Consider the following 7,440-nt stretch of genomic DNA (forward strand, 5'->3'; position numbering starts at 1 on the left):
TCTTTCTCCTTGAAAATGTGTCACTTCAACCATCCCAAGTCCAGGCAATCTCTGATCTGCTTTCCATAATTTTAAATCAATTTGAATTCTCTAAAATTTTATATAAAGTATATTGCATGTAGTCTTTTTTGTTTTGTTTTTTTTTTTTTTTTAGATATACTTAAAAAAATGATCCTTTTGCTCGCTTGTCTGAATTCGGTGGCACCACGTCCGTCAGTTTCCACCTTCTACACTGCGACCTGGGTGGCTTCTGCCTCGACACCTTCCATGCTGGAAGCCGGCTGGGCCAGGATGGGGACTCAGGCAGCTGTGCTCATCCTGGCCACCTAGGAGGCAAAGATGTCTGACATCGGGGACTGGTTCAGGAGCATCCCGGCCATCACGCAGTATTGGTTCACCACCACCAGGGAGGTGCCCTTGGTTGGCAAACTAGGTCTCATCAGCCTGGCCTACTTCATCCTCTGGCCTGAAGCCTCTCTCTACTGCTTCCAAATTGGGAGACCCATCACTGCCACCTTTTTTGCCCCTGTGGATCCAGGAACTGGATCTCTTTATTTGGTCAATTTATATTACTTATATCAGTATTCTACATGACTCAAAACAGGAGCTTTTGATGGGAGGCCAGGGACTATTTATTTATTCATGCTCCTCTTAAACTGGGTATGCATTGTCATTACTGGCTTAACAATGGACATGCAGTTGGTGATGATTCCCCTGATCATGCCCATGCGTTATGTCTGGGCCCAGCTGAACAGACTTGATTGTGTCATTTTGAATCAGAACACGAATTAAGGCCTGTTACTTACCTTGGGTTATCATTGGATTCAGTTATATCATCAGTAATCAATGACTTAGGAGGAAGACTTAGGAGGAAGAAATTTTCTGTCCACACCCCAGTTTTTGTACCGCTGGCTGCCCAACAGGAGAGGAGGGGTGTCTGGATTTGGCATGCCCCCTGCTAATGAGAGGGGAGCAGCTGATCAGAATGGTGGAGGCGGCAGACACAACTGGGGACAGGGCTCCTGACTTGGGGACCAGTGAAGGAGTGGCCTCCGGCCTGCCCACCAGCCACTCTGCTCAGATGAAATTTTCCTCCCTGCGCTGGCTGTGCTCAACAACTGCATCCCAGCAAACACTGGTGGACCTGACCCATATTGAAGGTAGCCTTTCTGTATAAGACACCATTTTTAAATCCTGAAGAAAATATAAGTGTTCCTCAAGTGTTATGACTCTCATTCAAGTCCTTTCTGTTATGAAGAAAAAATGTCATCTGTGCAAATTTCAGAAATGACTATGGTTTTTGGTGTCTTCTCTTCCTTTTCCATCTAAATAATGGGTTTTACTAGGCCCTGGTCTGCTGTCACCAACCTGGGTGTCTGCAATTGGGCCACCAAATGCTTGTCAAAGGGACTCTTACCTCTTCCTTGCACACGCCTCCCTCCTACTTTTTTCAACCCTCAGATTTGCAGCTAGAGGAGATTGCCCATAAAATGGACCTGCCTTTGAAAAAAAAAAAAAGACAGATCTTTTTTCCTCAAAGGAGTAATTCTTTATCCAAGGTCAAGAGAACTAACATTTGAACACAGTACCCATATTTTTTATTTTTTTCTAATTTTTAACTAGAGGCTTGGTGCACAAATTCGTGCATGGGTGGAGTCCGGCTGGCCCACCCCAATTGGGGCCAATCGGTTCTAGAACAGCTGTGGGGAGGGGATGTGGGAGGGTGGCTGGCTGGCCCCACCCCCAATCAGGGTGAGAGGGGCTGATCAGGGCTGAGCCAGCCTGGGGGAGGGGCTGTGGGAGGTTGGCTGTCTCCACCCCAAATTGTGGAAGGGGGCTGATTGGGGCTGGGGCTGGCCAGTGGGAGGGGTCGTGGGAGGTTGGCCGGTCAGCCCCACCCACAATAGGGCCAGTTGGCCTGCCGCAGTGAACTTCATAGCGACTGGTCGTTTCGGTCTTTCTGGTTGTTCCAGTCACTTGACTTTTATATATATAGATTGTGGTCATGCTCATAACATAAATCTATTTTAACCTTTTTTTTAAACACATGAAAAAAGCACATTTGATTAGTATACAAAAAGATCTTACAAATCAATAGTAAAGGAACAAACAGCAGAAAGGCCACTAGCAAAGAACAATAGATTTGTTGCATTTATTTTAAAAAGCATATAACAGTATATGCGTATGCATAAGTGTGTATGTACTTCAACAATAAAAACTTTATTTAGAAAAATAATAATTCCTATTAAAAAAACACACAAATGCAATTGACACATATTTTAACCATTTTAAAGTTTATAGTTCTGGGCATTAAATACATTCACAGTGTTGTGAAACCACCCCACTAACCATCTCCAAAACTCTTCATCTTGTAAAACTAAAACTCTGTCCCCATTAAATAACTCATCACTCCCCCCCACCATCCTACTTTCTGACCCTATTAATTTGACAACTCTAGGCTCCTCATAGAAGTGGAATTATATTATATTTACCTTCACAAAATGATTTTTAAATTGGTTTTTATTATCATGTGTAACAATTGTCCATTTCCTTTTATGTCTAAGTATTTTTACCCTTCTATTATTAAGTTATAAGCTATTAATACATTAGTAATACAAGCATTTTGTCTGATTATATGTTACAAATATTTTATCTTATTCCCTAACTCAACCTATTCCTTCTTTAGTGGTGTCTTTTGAAGAGCAAAAATTATTATTTGTGATAAAATCAAATGTAATCTTTTTAATTGATGTTTTTTATGTCCTAAGAAGCCTTTTCTTTTTTCCAAGTTAATAAAGATTTCTCATTTCCCTTTTATTATAAGTACTAGAGACCTGGTGCACAAAATTTGTGCACAGGGGGCAGGGGTCGCTTCAGCCCAGCCTGCACCCTCTCCAATCCAGGACCCCTTGGTGGATGTCCGACTGCCGGTTAGGCCAGGATCGGGCCTAACCGGTAGTCAGACATCCCTCTCACAATCCGGGACCACTGGCTCCTAACTGCTCACCTGCTTGCCAGACTAGTCACCCCCAACTGCCCCCCTGCCGGCCTGGTTGCCCCCAACTACCTCCCCCACCAGCCCGGCTGCCCCTAACTGGCCCCTGCCGGCCTGGTCTCCACACGCAGCCTGCTGCTCGGTTGTTTGGTAGCTGCTCACTAACCCCTTGCCGGCCTTGTCGCCCCACACAGCCTGTTCGGTCATCCGTTCAGTTGTGATGGTCACTTAGGCTTTTATATATATATAGATTATGGGTTAAACTTTTATGCTACATGGTGTATTTCGAGTTAATATCTGTGTTTTCTGTGAAATAAGGGATAAGAGTCTCCTTTTTCCTACATAGATATCCAGTTCTTCCAGCACCATTTATTGAAGTCTTTCTCCATTAAATTGCCTTATCGTCTTCATCAAAATCAATTGACCACATATCAGTATATCTATTTCTAGAATCTCAATTCTGTTTCATTAACCCATATATCTCTGTTAAAATGCAAATGATACCACCTTAACTGCAGGAACCTCATAGTAGTTTGAGATCAAGTAGTTGATAAGTTCTTTAAATTTATTTTAATAATTTAGCTATTCTGGATCATTTTAATTATCATATAAATATTAGAATCAGCTCATTGATTTCTATAAAATGCATAGTAATAGTTTGAATATGACAGCCTTAAATGTATAAGTGAATTTTGGATTATAGGTATCTTAACAATAATAAACCTATAATTCAATAAATGTGGTTTATTATTCCATTAATTTATGCTTTCTTTAATTTCTTCCAACAGTGTTTATAGTCTTGTACAACTTTTTTTAAAATCTTGTACAACTTTTCTTATTCATTCTGTTTCTGTTTTTTTCACAGCATTGTAAATATCACTCCTTTTTAATTTTTTCCCAAATATTAGCTGTTATTATATGAAAATACTCTTATATTTTATACTAACTTCTTATTTCACATTCTTTTAAAATTGTAATTCTTAGTTCTAGAGTTGATATAAGGCTTTCTACCTAAACAACCACGTCACCTACAAAAAGAGATGGCTTTATTTCATTTCCTCCTCTGAGCCTCTTTCAATTATTGTCTCGCTGTACTGCACCAAGACTCCAGTAAAAATATCAAATAGAAATAGTGAGAGAGCACATCTTTGATTCCAAAGTCAGAGAAAAAGCTCTGCTCTTTAACACTGAGCCTGCTGTAAATTGCAGATTATTTTAGATGTTCGTCATCGGTACAGACGTTTCCTTCTATTCCAAGTCTGATGAGCTTCTTTGCTTTTTATTCATCACTTGGTATTGAACTTGTTAAATGTTTGTTCTAAATCAACTTAAATTATAATATGGTAGTTTTCTATGTATTTTAAATGTGGTGAATTTATTGGTTATGTTAAAGTTAAACCATAACAAATTATCCCAAAAGTTAGCACATTAAAACGACAAATATTTGTTACCTCACAATTTTTGTGCGGTAGGTGTTTTTGACTCAAGATCTGTAATGAATATTCAATGAAGCTATTTTTGGGGACTGTGGTCTCCTCTGGAGGAAGATTTCCCTTTAAGCTCATTCAGTGGGCTCAACCCCTCATGTACTGCCACGGTTGGTTTTTTCCTGGCGGTTTCAGCAAGTGGGCCGCCTCATGACATATTGACGGTTCTCCAAGTGTGAGCAGTCCAAGAGAGAGCAGAAAGACAAAGCTGCCATCTTTTTAGTTGCCTGATATTAGAAGCTAGAAGTGAGTCGGTAACTCTAACACACACACTCAATAGGAGGTGATAAGAACATGAATACCAGGGTGTGCGATTATTTGGAGCCAGCTCAAGGTGCCTTAGAGCACTTGGATTCCTGGGTCAACTGCTTTGTAGTCGTAATATCTTTTACACATTGTTGCTTTTGATCTATTGAAAATGCATTAAGAAATCGTTCTTGTTTATGAGGAATATCGGTCTCTAATTATTTTGTGTTGTAAAATATTTCTCAGGTTTTGGTATACAAAACCTCATAAAATGTCATCTGTTTTCTTAGTGTAATATTGGTATTGCTTGCAACCTCAGTATTTTATATAACTTACCAGAAAACCAGATTTTTCAGAAACTTAGCCTTTTCTTGATGGGTAGGCTTTTAATTTTTTAGAAATGAACACATAAAGTACTAGTCAATCTTAGTAATTTTTGTCTTTGAAAGAATTCATTTAATTTTACCAGAATTGGCAAATTTGGTGTCATAACATTAGTATATTTTTAATTTGTAAATTTGGGGCAATTTTGCCCCAATCACTTCTGACAGTGATAATTTGCTACTGTTGACTTTAAGCTAAATTTTCACTAGTTTAATTAATCTTTTAAAATAACTAGCTTTTGATTTCTTTGCTAATCTCCATTGGTGCCAATTTCATACTTTATTATTACTGCTTTGATATTTATTCTTTTCCACTTATTGTGGATTTAATTAACTTTTTGTCTCAGCTTCTTAAAGTGAAAATTTAGTTAATTGACTTTAGATATTTTTGTTTCCTAATATTAATTAGGAATCTAATTATCAATCTATAAGTTTTCTCATTAAATTGCATTATCTGCATCTCAAACTTAAAATGTTGTCTTTTCATGTTTATTAAATTTATAATATCATATATAATAAAAAGCTAATATGCAAATTGTCCCCTCAACCAGGAGTCAACCGGGAGTCCGACAGGGCGGGGGTGGGGGCTGGCTGGCCAACCTCCCACAGCCCCTCCCCCCAGCCTCCCCGGCCCCGATTGCCCCCTCCCCACTCTGATTGGGGGTGGGGCTTGCCCACCAACTTCCCGTGTCCCCTCCCCCAAGCTGGCCCAGCCTGATGGATGCCGATTGGGTCAGACCAGCAGGACCCCACCCATGTGTGAATTTATGCACCAGGCCTCTAGTTTAAAAATATTCCTTGTAGTTCCTTCTTCAACAGATATGTTATTTTGAGGCATGCTGTTTAATTTTCAAATATTTGGAGTTTTTCTAAAATATGATTTTTATCAATTTATATTTTCATTTTATTGTAGTTGCACAACATAATATGATTTCCATTTTTAAAATTTAATGAGTCTTGTTAGTAGTATGCTATATAGCCTGTCAATACATATTCTGCAGTTATCACATATGATGTAAAGATATTACTTAGGTCAAAGTTAGAGATAGTGTCCAGATTTTCTACTTTCTTGCTGATATTTTTGCCTTTTTTAATAGGGTGGTTATTATCTGCTGCTATGGTTATAAATTTTTTTCAATTTTTGCCTTATTTATTTTGGGAATCTGTTAAGTGCATACACAGTTATGATTGTTATGTCTTACTCATTCATTGATTCTTTTATGAAATAGCTTTTTGTATCTCTGGCAATGTGCTTTGTCTCTTGGTGTGTTTTATCTGACACTGATATGCAGGGCAGGGCAAAAGTAGGCGTGCAGTTGTTTGTATGGAAAATAACACAGTAATAATAAATAATAATACAAGAATGCACTCTGTTTCATGTACTCACAACTGTAAAACTACTTTTGCCCAACCCAGTATACTTTCTAGACTTCTTTATTGATTTCAGAGAGGAAGGGAGAAGGAGAGAGAGATGGAAACATCAATGATGAGAGAGAATCATTGATTGGCTGCCTCCTGCACGCCCCCTACTGCGGATCAAGCTCGAAACCCAGGCATGTGTCCTTGGCCGGAATCGAACCCGGGACCCCTCAGTCCGCAGGCTGACGCTCTATCCACTGGGCCAAGTTGGCTAGGGCCTAGACTTCTTATACTCACAGTTACACTTTGTATCTTTCCATAATACAATGTAATAATTTTTGTTTTAAACAATTTATGTGTATTTTAAAAGAATTAATAGAAAAATAATCTTTATGGCATTTTCTATTTCATTCATTCCCAAAGATTTAAATTTTTCACTGTTATCATTTCTTTTCATTCTGAAGAACTTCCTTTAGCAATATCTTGTATTGATGGTAAGCTGGCCATGAATTTTCTTAGTTTCCTTGAATTTAAAAATGTGTTCTTTCTCTTGTTCTGGAAAAATAGTTTTACTGGCTATTGTTGGCCTGGACTGGGTTGATTTCTTTTTTTCTTTCAGAATTTTTTTAAAAAATGTCTTTAAATTATCTTTGGCCTCCATGGTTTCTAATTACAAAGATTGCCATATTTAGAACTATTTTTGCTTTTAAAATGATGTGGTTTTTTTTTTTTTCTCTAAAAATCTTGCAAAATTTTTTCTTTACAGTGCAATCTAGGTTCTCAAACTTAATTTGTTCGAGAAGGCTGTTCAAGAAGCAATTTGTTCAAAAACCAAATCATTTTTCCCATTAGAAATAATGGATAATTGGATAATTCATTCTAGACTCCAAATGATTTCCTGTTTTAACCTTTCTTATATCAGAACATATCTAATGCACTATTTAATCTATGAACAAACACTTCTTTTCTT

At 38.1% G+C, this 7,440-nt stretch overlaps 1 pseudogene; it reads left to right on the top strand.

Annotated features, from left to right (window-relative positions):
- The first annotated feature begins 339 nt into the window (after positions 1-339).
- On the top strand, positions 340-1,041 carry LOC118679033 (annotated as a pseudogene).
- The last annotated feature ends 6,399 nt before the right edge of the window (positions 1,042-7,440 follow it).

Source organism: Myotis myotis, unplaced genomic scaffold (assembly GCF_014108235.1).
Source record: "Myotis myotis isolate mMyoMyo1 unplaced genomic scaffold, mMyoMyo1.p scaffold_m19_p_22, whole genome shotgun sequence".
Classification (NCBI taxonomy): domain Eukaryota; kingdom Metazoa; phylum Chordata; class Mammalia; order Chiroptera; family Vespertilionidae; genus Myotis; species Myotis myotis.